The sequence below is a fragment of the Taeniopygia guttata genome, chromosome Z, assembly GCF_048771995.1.
Source record: "Taeniopygia guttata chromosome Z, bTaeGut7.mat, whole genome shotgun sequence".
Classification (NCBI taxonomy): Eukaryota; Metazoa; Chordata; class Aves; order Passeriformes; family Estrildidae; genus Taeniopygia; species Taeniopygia guttata.
This window is the reverse complement of record NC_133063.1, coordinates 71,390,539-71,402,644: the sequence shown is the minus strand read 5'-3', so window position 1 is coordinate 71,402,644 and position 12,106 is coordinate 71,390,539. Positions and strand designations below refer to the sequence as shown.

General features: G+C 34.8%; 1 protein-coding gene across 29 annotated transcripts in view; it reads left to right on the top strand.

Moving 5' to 3' along the window:
- PTPRD (protein tyrosine phosphatase receptor type D) overlaps positions 1–12,106 on the top strand; it is a 1,149,749-nt gene that overhangs the window by 363,974 nt on the left and 773,669 nt on the right. For all 29 annotated transcript variants that reach the window (XM_072921655.1, XM_072921648.1, XM_072921647.1 and 26 more), the window contains one exon: positions 518–561. The gene's annotated coding sequence lies outside the window, so the exon portion shown is untranslated. The remainder of the gene's footprint in view (positions 1–517; positions 562–12,106) is intronic.

Below are 12,106 nucleotides of genomic sequence, written 5' to 3'. Positions count from 1 at the left end.
ATTTAAAAAGTCAATTATGAAAATTGCAATTTAAATGCATTCTGATATGATCAAAAATTAAATTCTTTGCAGAATTTTACTGTTTATAAGAGTGGTGAGGCACTGGAACTGTTTGCCCAGAGTTGTGGCTGCCCCATCCCTTAAAGAATTCAAGTCCAGGCTGGATCAGGATCTGAGCAACCTGGTCTGGTAGAAGGTGACCCTGCCCATGGTGGAGGAGTTTGAACTAAAAGATCTTTATGGTGACTGCCAACCCAAACCAATCTGTGATTCTATGATAATGCGACCCATAGGAAATCTCAGACACATATTTAATAGAAGGAAAAATAAAACTGCAGGAGTGTATCTATATTTTCATTTGTTAATTTTTTGTTTAATGTATGTATGAGGTGTTGCAAAATCATAATTTTTTCTGACTATACCTATCAACAAATAAAAATATATGTATAAAGGAAATCATGGTATTTGACAGTGACTATTACTACCAGTAATATCAAATGTTTCTTAATTTTTTTAGATCTCTATCCTGAGACAAAACAACAGGATGTGCCTTGGAGAAGAGTAAGTTAAAAAATTCTTTGTCCTTGGTATATTTTAATTGTAATCATAACAACTGGTTACTGTAAATTAAGTTTCAGTGAAAGATATCTGTTGCCCATTTACTTTTAAAATGCTAAGCCACTCCCACTGCACTGTTTATGCAGACTTAAGTAAGATTTAAGTAAGTAACTTTCATGAGTTTTTTGCAGGTGTAACTTTTTATTGAGTACATTGAACTTAAGCATTAAGACTTCTTAGTAAATTACTCTCAATTATTTAAGCAGCAACAGACAACACTCTTAGATTACTTCGTTCCTTCAGGTAACTTTACTCTAGAAAAGACAACTGAAAGCAGATGAGTTATTCTTAGGAAAAACAAATTGTATGTCTTTAGCTATCTATTAATCACTGAGCTTCTCCTTTATCTATGCCTGAAATAGTTGTTTTCTCTGTAGTGCTTGGAAAGTTGCTTCTTACTGTGAAAAAAAAAAAAATACATAGACCTAACATACAATTTACATATCTCTCTCTTACGTAGCATACTTAGTGAGCTTTAAGTGGAAATATTTTCCTGTCCAATTTTTGTATTGTTTTACTTTTTTTTGTTTTGTTTTATATAATTTTGCTTTTTCCCAATAATAGGTTCAGATGTCAGAGACTCAATGGCGTAGCTTGAGCAGAAGTATATTAACTGCTTGATATGGAGGGAATGACTAACAGCAAAGTTATTTTTTTAAGTAACGAATCCATCATGCTGTAATTCAACAGCAAAATTTGAGCAATGTTAGTCATATAGACTACATCTACCATGCTGCATTATAATGCTGGCTGCTAATCCTTATTTCTATATGTTAAATATACCATAAAGTTTGTTTGGAAAAAGTAAAGTTACTATAATCCTACAGTTTTAAAAGAGAAAATGATCACCTGGAATTTTGTCTTTGGTTTGGTAAGTTTAGGACTTAGATTTAGAACAAAGACTAATCCCAGTCCCTAAAGAAACAGAAGTTCTCTAGACAGGAAAATGAGTCTTGTTTCACTGCACACTCAGAAAAAGATGCAAGGGGGCAAAGGAATGAGCAATATGGGGAAAAGATCATCTGTGTTGGCTCCTGGGACAACCGTTCATTTTTCATTCCCCCAAATTTAAAAGCAATCTCCTAAAGCCACAGAAATCACTTGAGGTATATCTTCAATTCATTTCAATTGTCACAGTTCCGTTCCATTCAGCACAGTGGTATTAATTTTCATCACCTCACTGCCTGAACATAAATCTTTATTACCTCAATTAATGAGTTTCATTTTTCCTTTCCTTTGATGTGTTTTGTGAGAATACAGTATACTTTCAGTCACATTTGCAGAGCACTCTAAGAGACATCTGGCATACAATCTTCAATATTGTAGCTATACTGCTTTCAGGCCTACTGAGTCATTTGTATCATACTCAATAAATAAATGTATTTTTATTCTGGAGCTGTTCTTCAGTACTCCTAGTTGTAACCTGATAATGCCACTAGATGGTCAGAAATAATGTTTTAGTGGGAGGAAGCAAGACAAGAAGGGAAAATGCCATTTTCTAACCTTAAAGTTGTTATGTTTCAAAAATGAAATCATTCACGTGCAGTGTCTGAACAACACATTTAGAGACCAAATGGAGAACTGATATTTTCCTAAATTAAGATATTTTCAGATAGAAACTATGCATGCAGTTGACTTCATATGGTTGCAAACAACACTAGCAACATACTTTAACAAAATAGGAGGGAAAAGGGATATTGAACAGGAAGATGGGTGTGTTTTGTCCTAAAACAAATATTTTGATTCAAAATGCAGTAAAATACCCATTCAAGATACAAACTGCAGCTGTGTCCATAGAATCATAGAATAGAATCATACAAACATTTAGGTGAGAAATGTTAATGTTAAAGTCTTTAGATCATTGAGTCCATGATGCCAATTCCACCACTAATCCCCGTCCTTAAGCATCATGTTTACTCCTACTACCCGGTGAAAAAGATTCACTAACTTGCAGACTACTATTTCATGCCAGCAGAGGTGCCATTAGAACAAACATGTTCAGACCAAATTGAGATTACAGAATTAAGCTAACATTATGTTAGCAGAATGATAATTTTTGCACAATTGTAGCTCACCAGGTTAATCCTGGACTGCGCTTAAATGCAAAGCACACTAACAAACTAAAATTTGTTTTTAATTAAGTCTATATAAATTCTTTAATATTTGCAATAAAAAAATAGCTCAGTATATCTGACGCATCAACCAGAGCTGCACTGGCTCTTCCACCCCAGCCTGCGCCAAGAGTGGATTGCACTCTGGTAGCAGAATGACCCAAGGTACGACTAGAGCAATTGCCCTACAGCCTATATGGTTGTCAGTCTGTGCTTTGAGGAGGCAAGGACAAGGGCGGGCCTTTTGCATAGGGTCAAAGAGGGTTTATTACTCTGGGGAATTTGGCAGCAAAAGACAAAAAAGGCAGGAGTGTAGCACCTCAAACTGGAGGAGGTTGTGGGAGGGTACAAATTATTAACCAACAGAGAATATCTTGGGTAGGAGTAAAAGGTAGGGTTCACAAAAGCATCGTCCAATGAGGGAAATGACGGGGGGATTTGGGTCACAGGGACTAATGGGGCCTTGAGTTTTAGTTTTTTTCCGAAGTAGAATTCCGAGCAGAGGTTGGCTCAAGTAAAGACTGACAGTATGGTAGGGGAAGAGTAAAGAACATTCTACCAGAAGACGCAGGTCTTTGAGTATGACAGGCAACTGGGCAAGAGGGTATAACTTAGGCTAAACCAAGCGCATAGGGGGAAAACAGGAGAAAACTATGAAAACACACTACAAACAGATATCAGAGAACACGATGATGAACTTCCTTATGAAAACAAAGCTTTGTCTTTTCTGGATAAATAAAAAGAGGGAACTGAAATTTATTTTTCAACTGATTCTGTACTGTTCTGTGAAGTAATAAATATTTATCATCGACTTTAAATATTTCTTAGCCAGTCAGACTATTATTAAAAACTGACTTATAGATAATGTGTATTTTTGAAAAATGTCTAAATTATAGTGTCTGGAAACAGGCATATTTTAATTTAAAAATTATTTTGTTTATTGTTTTAAATCAATTTTTCAGATATTTGTAGACACTGAAAAAATTCTGATTGTTGGTCTGTTCTAAAGCTTACCCACTTATTATGTGGATAAAATCTGTTTCTTATAATTAAATTAATCTAGATATCTAAAAATATTATTACTAAGAGATTCCTAGACATGCAATATGTACAAATAGACAGAAAATTCTCCCTTTCAACTTTATTATTGTTCTGATATAACTAAATCATTGTCCAAAGTCAATGAAACATTTCAAAAAAGTTGGATTAGGAAACCTCTTCACTAATTTGTTTTCTTCTGAATTGCCAGCAGAAGTGTTTGGCTGCAAAGGAGAATAAGTATATTCATTATTTGAAAGTAAATGTTGAAGTTGTCAATTCAATATTTATTATGTAATACTGCAGTTAATAAAAGAAATTTAAACAAATATGTATTAATTGTTTGTTATGCAAGTAATTATTTGCAGATTACTTGTTTTATTCATGTCTTTATGACACTTCCTTTACCAAAGAAACATAACAAAAATAATGTTATATTGATGCCTTTCAGACTGATATTTTTAAAGTCTTATATGTTAAAATAAACTTGAAAAAAAAAAAGAATTAGAATTAAGAAAATAGAAAGAAACCTATTACACAAAAATTGGTTCATACCAAAAGAAGTTAATAGTGCTTAAGTCTCCACAATTTTGACACAATCATATTAAAAGATTTTTCTGATTGAAGTGTAACTAAATCTGCATTACTAATCAAAACAGTTGAACAGATTCTATTATAATTGGTGCTAATTAAATCATATGACAGCATTTGTTGTATCATCATGCTTCAGAATCTGTACCTTAACAAGATAAAAATTGTATTCCTTAGGCTTTGAAGAGCTTTAAATGCATATTTCAGTGTTAATATGCAACAAGACCTTGATGTTCATATGATTTCCAACAGAATTATTAACAATGCTCTACTTCAGCTGCTCTATTCTGGTATGACATTCAATGTGTGTACATCCAAGTAATGAATGGGGTAAATTAAGTTATCTTTGAGTCTGTAGAAGTAAATATTTTCCAGTCCTTCATACAACAGATTTTCTAGTATTCTCTTCACAAATTTCTGGGTTCTTTCACTGTTTTCTATATTACATGTTTCTTAACTGAATAGAATTTGTAAATATTTTTAGTCCTTTCTATTTATTTTAGTCAAAATAATAGTAAACTGTAAATGGCATTTCTAAGTGAAAACAAAATATACAATGTGGGATTCCTTAAAATCAGAGGGTTTTGGGTATGTTGCAAAAGGCAGGCCTCAGAGACAGCAGGATGGCGATTAGAGCTAAGCAGTCGCTATAAGATTTCTCAGCAGAAAAATTATACAAGTAGAAAGAAAGGACAAATAGAACAATGATCTGTGTATTAACACTTGAGTAGAATAATTCTCTAAGTTGCAGAAAAGGATATCTAGTGAGATATTAGGAAGTTTTAAGCTTAATAATGGAGCTCTGTGCATTGTATCTTAAGGCTTACAAGCAAGTATTATATTCAAAATAAGCGAGCATTGTTTTAACCAAAGGTACATGTGCTTTTAGTGATTGGGTAGAACGACTGGCAATATGCTTTTGCTTTGTGTGATTGGTCAAAAAGCTTTTAAAGTAAGTTGTAACGTTAAGTTCTTGGTCTGTTGCCTGGATGTGAACTGCGGGCATCTTTGCATTGTCATAAACATGTAATGAGACAAACCAGAAATAAACAGCTTGAGACACGTTCCTCAGCAGTCCCATCCTATTCGTGACTTGTACATAGCCCCCAGCTGGCTGTAAATGGTGCCCTGTGTGAGGAGAATGGTTAGACTAGAGGAATAAAAATGAAGATTGTGGACAGCACAGCCGCTGGAGGTCCAGGTTGTTAATAGGAGGAATGGTTCATCCCCTTCATCGTCTGTAGTTGATATCCTTGTAAGAACTAAGTAGCAACTTTAGGGGCTCCTGGGCAACGAGATGGGAAACCATCTATCTAAAACATGTCTTTTACCGGCTTGAGACAATTTTACAGGATAAAGGACGTTCAGATATCTCAAAACATGAACTAAAAGACTTATTAACCTGGGTAAAGGTGAACACTCAAAATACAGACTTGAAGTCTGCTTTCACCTTTTATTTTTGGGACCAGGTAAACTGGAAAATTTACAATCTAGTCTATCTTAAAAAAAAAAGAGACTTTTGTCAAATGAATGCCTGTCTCCGGAGCTTTAATAGAGAGTTTCAAGCCAAGTGATCATGACAGAGACTTTCTTGAGCACCAAAACAGAACACCTGGTTCTGAGACTTTAATTCCAAGTAGTGCTGGGTCTTCGTCCTCCTCTGGGGGGAGCCTGGGTTTGAAGAGTTCCCATGTCTTCAATCACTTCATTGATCTTTCTCAGATCATGAAGCAACCTCTAGGAGTCCGATGTCTTCTTGTGAATAACGAATACTGTTGAATTCCAGGGACTGTTCGTGGGTGTGATGTGACCTTGCTGTAATTGTTACTTTACCAATATTTTAAGGATATTTAATTTTTTCTCTGTTAAAGGCCATTGATCAATCCATCTAGGATGATCAATTTTCTAGTTCAGCTTTAAAGTGGCAGGTTTTGAAATGGTTTCCATCACAGGCTTACTTCCAGTTCTGCTCCCCACTGGGACAGGACTTCTCTTCCCCAGACAGTGAGAGGCTTCCGAACAAGAAAAGGACACACTGTCGCTGTTTTCCTTCAGGACCTGTAAGGTTAATCATGGATACACTTTGCAAACACACAGTAGCACCTCCAATCCAACCTGCAGGAGTTACCAAATCCCAATCATTGGGCCAAAATATGTGAGAAATTACAGTGACATCTGCACCAGTATCTGGCATACCTGTAATATAAATTGTTTTACCACGATGAGTCAGGCTACAAGTCAATTTTGGTTGGCTGCAGCCCACACATTGCACCCAAAAGACCTCAGGACCTGAGGTACTAAATGACACAGACATAAGTGAATTCTCTGGAAAGTTGTTTTGCTTGGGTGTATTCATGGGTAAAAGAAATGCAATGGCTATAGGTGTTTTTGGTGGTGTAACCATAGGAACATTAAGTGCAAGAGCTAAAATTACTAGCTCCTCATTATAATTTACTGAAACAACAGCTGGAAGGACTGAAAGTCCTAAATTTTTTTTTCTGGACTTGCCTAGAATCAAAAAAATCTTGTCTTTGTTGAAAAAAAATGATAATCCCAGTAGAAATACTTTCATAACAAAAATTATTTAAAAGGTGCATCAATTTTGAGGAGGCCAATTCGAACCTTGTACCTGAGGATATTGAGCTGGAACCATCTGAGGAATGGTTGACTGAGGGATGAATGACTGAGGTACCAATAGCATTTGACTGGGTAATTGGCTGTAAGGAGGTACCACTACTTGTGTCGAAATGCAGTGGTTTTAATTGCTTCTTGCAGTGCAGATTTGCGTTTGGAACAACCAAAACCAAATGCTTGGGTGACCTTAGCCAAGGCAGCAGCTCAGGTACCATATGCTTGTCTAATTCGGAACCAGAAAAGGCTTTCTCAACCTGCCTAGCTGGTGTGCCAGTAATGAATTTGCCCTTGGTCAAAAAGAAATAGGCCTGGTGAAATTGACAGTGGGGGCAATCCTGTATTGAATTGGAGCATTTGGGTCGAAGAACTTCCCAAGGCAGTATTGGAACCCCAAGAATTAGAAATCCTTGGTTCTTTAACAATGGATTTTTGCCTTACGTTTACAGCTAATGATTGGTGAGGAGGTGATCCTCCAAAGTACAATGTTACTCCCCATTATTCTGCATACAAGAATTCAAGTTTTTGGTGTAATTATTGAGAAAGTTGGGATGTCCTTTCCATGGCTGACCAATACCCACAACAATTGCCAAAAGGATATTGGTTTATTTGTGGAGATAGGGCTTGGAAGGGCATTCCATCATGCCTTGAAGGTGGCCCATGTAGCATTGGAATGCTCACTGTGATAGCACCTACTGCTAAAGTGGTCATTAAGAAGAAACATAGGGGAACAACATCTGCTCGTTACTATGATGGCAAGTGTAAGAGTGATTTCATGCCTTGGAATGCTGTTTCAGCAGGTTTGTTTTTACCCCAACTGTCTTTAGCAGAGGCATTGAAACAATTAGACTGGGTTGGATGTTGGCTGAGTAAACAGACTAATGCCACATCCACTGCAATCAGTGATATGCTGACAGATGTTAACTGTGTTAGACATGCTACCCTTCAAAATAGAGCAGCAATTGATTTTCTTTTCCATGTGCCAGTGCACATGGATATGGTTGCGAGGAATTTGGAGGATTGTGTTGTATGAACCTGTCAGATCATTCTGAATCCATACACAAAAGCATACAAAAGCTGAAAGATTTGACAGCTCAAATTAAAGAAGATGGTGGATCATATTTAGATGACTTGTTCCAAGAATGGTGCTTTGCACCTTGGCTAAGGAAAATAGGTTTATATGTGTTAGATGTTTTAGTAGTGATACTAGTAGTAATACCCTGCATACCTTGGAGTGTGCGACAAATGATGGACAAAATTATCAAGGAAGTTTTTATCATACAAGAGAGAGAGGTAGGAAATGGATTCACAGAGAGTTCTCAAAATCTTACAGAGATAGTGGATGAAGGTATAGAGTTGGACAAAGGTTTTGAATTAAGACCTTGGAACCAGTGAGACTTTTTTGAACAATGATTTGTAATGGCTATCAAATATGACTTATGTGCTTTGAATTGACTCGACCTTCAAAGCAATACAAGAGAACATTTCAGCCTGAAATGTGCTAAAAACTGAGTAAAAGACATCTATATCCCACTTAAATATTAAAGAAAAGATAAAATTACATATATACAAATTATAGTCTCATAAAATGACTATGCAACATATGGCTTATACTAGTGGTAAAAAAAAACAGGTGGAAAACCACCAGTCTACATATATGTTCTTGCCTTTGAATTATTCTTTTTTTCTCCTTGAGTGTTTAGAAGTCACTATGAAATCCTAGCCCTTTATCACTATTATATTAAGGTCCTGAAAAATTAACAAGGTTTTTGTTTTATGTACTTTTATGTCTGTTCATTCCACTGGCAAAAGTAAAATTTTTTAGTCTTTCTAAAACAATTTACAAAGGTTACATGGCTGTGGGATCTCAGCAGATAACTTCACTATTTTTTTTACACAAAATAGCACATGATAAATGAAAAAAAAAAAAAATCAGGCCACTTATATTTTCTGAAAAGAACAACTGAATCTCCCAGAGGGCAGATCCAGCCAATACTACCCAGGTATTTAGAGTGGAAATAAGCAATATTTTCAGCTGAAGAGTGGAAAGCTACCTTTCTGAAAAGACAAAGGGAAGTCTTTCAGTGTATTAACTAACTGGGAGAAATACCTAAATACTTTGTAATATATATCAGGAAACGCAGCACAAGGTTTTAATGTTGTGGTATTTTTGTAAAATGTATGTTTAGAGGCCTATAGGCAGTTACCATTGCTCTAGAATATGAGATTTTATAACTACATCATGAATAATGTATCTCCTGCATAGCTTCCTTTTACATGTGATCTGCTGATGCCCATATAAGAATTCCAGTCACCTTTCAAAATGATCAATGCACCAATTTATTCATTTCATCAGGAAACATGAAATGATAAGAGTGAAACTAGCTCAAGATATCTACTAAACTTACATGTCAAATGTTACTAAATTCATTATACATATTATGTTTCAACTGTATAAAAGTCCACCTATTGTCAAATGTCTTATGCCTCTTTCTCAAAGGGCTATTTTCACTTTTCAGCCTTTATCACCCATTCACTTTGTAAAAATAATTTCAAAAGTAATACATTTGGGTTTGAACTTTCTCAGTTTTGTGATTTAAGGCAAAGTTATAAGCTTGCGTACAAGATTAATCTCAGCTTTTACAGTTATGATGGCTTTACAGAGTTTCTGTTCATTGTTTTATTATTTACTTTTACCACATTGCATAGGATTGATAGTGTGATGGCAATAATGTGTAATTCTGTGTGGATCAACAGTTGGTACTAAAGGTAAATTTCTGAATTAAACTGAAACTATTGGTATTTAATGCAATTATCATTATTATAGTGTCAAAACAAATGTAGAGAAAAACCACGATGGAACATTTTTCTCCTCTTGTATGTAATTCATGTCTGAGGTCAGTAAATGAGAGGTGAAGTAGCTACCCTCAGATGGCTTCTATGTCATGTCTGGAAGAGAGAGATGTTGCAGCATTGTTTGGTTCTTGAGGCCAGCGGTCAAGTGCTTGTCTACAGCAAAAATTCCTACTGTTCATTCACTCTTTTCTTAATATTCAGAACATTGTTACCGAAAAATTTTCTGACATTTCCTAGTGTTAGTTAGTGCCAAAACTCCAGTTCTGTAAATTTTACACTGACGGAAATATCTTTGTGAAGTTTGGATATAAGGAGGTCAGATGAAGCATTCTAATACTTTTATCTGTATAAAAATCTTTCCTTGACATACTTGAAGGTCTGCAGCTGAGTCTCCATGTTCAAAGAAGATTAAAAGATAAATGGTTAGTAATGTGTTGTGAAGAAAAGTAAGACAGTACAGTTTTTGTCCAAACAGTAATCTGTAATTCCTATCTGTAATATGGCAACAACAGTAAAAAGGCAAAGAGAGGTAAGTGTAAAAGTTCTCTCTTGATGATGCTTGCATAAGCACCATAGCACATGCTTTAGAAGATCCCATTTAAGCTAATTATGCCTATTTTAAGTTCTGTGGTGTTTTGCAGATTTTTATTAGATTTTTTCTGTGGTGTTCTTTTATAAAAGAAGGAAACACTAGGAACACAATACTTGAAATAATCATCAGATAAAATTAATTTAATACAGTTAACAGTAGGTAATTGTAGACATACAAAATGTGATATTTTGCCTCTGCCAAAGAGATAAACATTTTACATTGTGCAATATAAACAGTATTATTTACCTGTAGTGCAGAATTTTTCCTTGTCATTCTGTTATTCTGGATCAGACAGCCAATTTTTTTCTTTTCCAGCGTTAGTGCTTATGTATGTTTACTCATGAATGACTTGTGAATGGTTTGTTTTGCCAATCTTCTATTACTAAGGAAGACTATTTTCAAACACTTCATTCTGTGTGTGATTTGAAACTTGATCCCAAGAAAAAAAAAAAGAGATATCACTAATCAAATATTTAAAAAAATCTGAAATAATCTTCTCTATTTTATAATCATAATGGCAGGAAGCTCAATATTTCTGCTCAAACAAAAAGGCTAGTATACATATTTACCAAAGGCCTTATGATGTTTGCAGTCGACTTTGCAGAAGACAACATTTATAAAACCTTTACAGAGACTGGCAGGTGCCATGGATTCTCCTGGGGATTAGTTTTATTCAGATATTGTCTTTCATTTGAACTTCAAACATTTTTTTCTTTTTTTTTTTTAATAAGTTTTGGAAATTAAAACCTTTTTTATCTGTGCTATTATAATGCCTACTTTGAATTTACTTATGGGAAACAAATCCCAGTAAAGCTAAAGACTGTTTCAATTTTTAAGAGGGAAAAGCAAGACAAAGAGGTATAAATGTAGTTTGAATCACTGAAAGAACTAAAAGCATGAGCTATGCTGTGTTTTTTTTTTCTTTTTTTCCCTTTTTTTTTCCCTGAATAAATAAAAAGCAGGTATTTTCTAGTATTTATATCTTTCCCACAGAGACTATATTGTATGACAAAAACCCAAAATACTGTGTTTAGCAAGATCTAATCTTACCAAGAAAAATCAGTCTAAGATTTCATTTTGAAAGTGAAAATTAAGATATGAGGGAGATACTTTTGTTTCTTTGTAAAACAATATTTTGTGATATAGATTCTTTCTTTCACAAGTAGGTAAACATGTAGATCTTGCTTTGTGGATTCTAGATTTTGGAAAAACACAGAGAATTTAGGAATTAAATCAAAATGGTGTTCAGAAAGAGGGGCATTAGAAAGATCCTTATAAATTATTGTTCTTTTGATGCTGTTTGTATGTAGAGAATGATTTTAACTCAATAGTACATCTTAATATAGAATAATGCAAAATTAAGATGGAAAAAAATTCTTTGAAGTGTCAATACCAGAATTCAGGCTCTCAGAAGATGTCTAGTATTTTGAGAACCAGGATTATATGTTATTTATTTTTTAACTGAAAAGCACTCTTTTTCTCTTAGTTTCCAAAAGGGAAGATATACAAGAATCTTCCATGCTCTCTGGTTTACCGCAACTCTCTTGGGTACCAAATGAAGAGGAAGTCAGCAGATTTTTTTTGCCCACTTTTATTTTCCCCGGAGCAGATAAGAATCTCCTCAGAACTTGGCCCCTCTGACAGCTGAATAGAAGGGTGTCCACCTTTT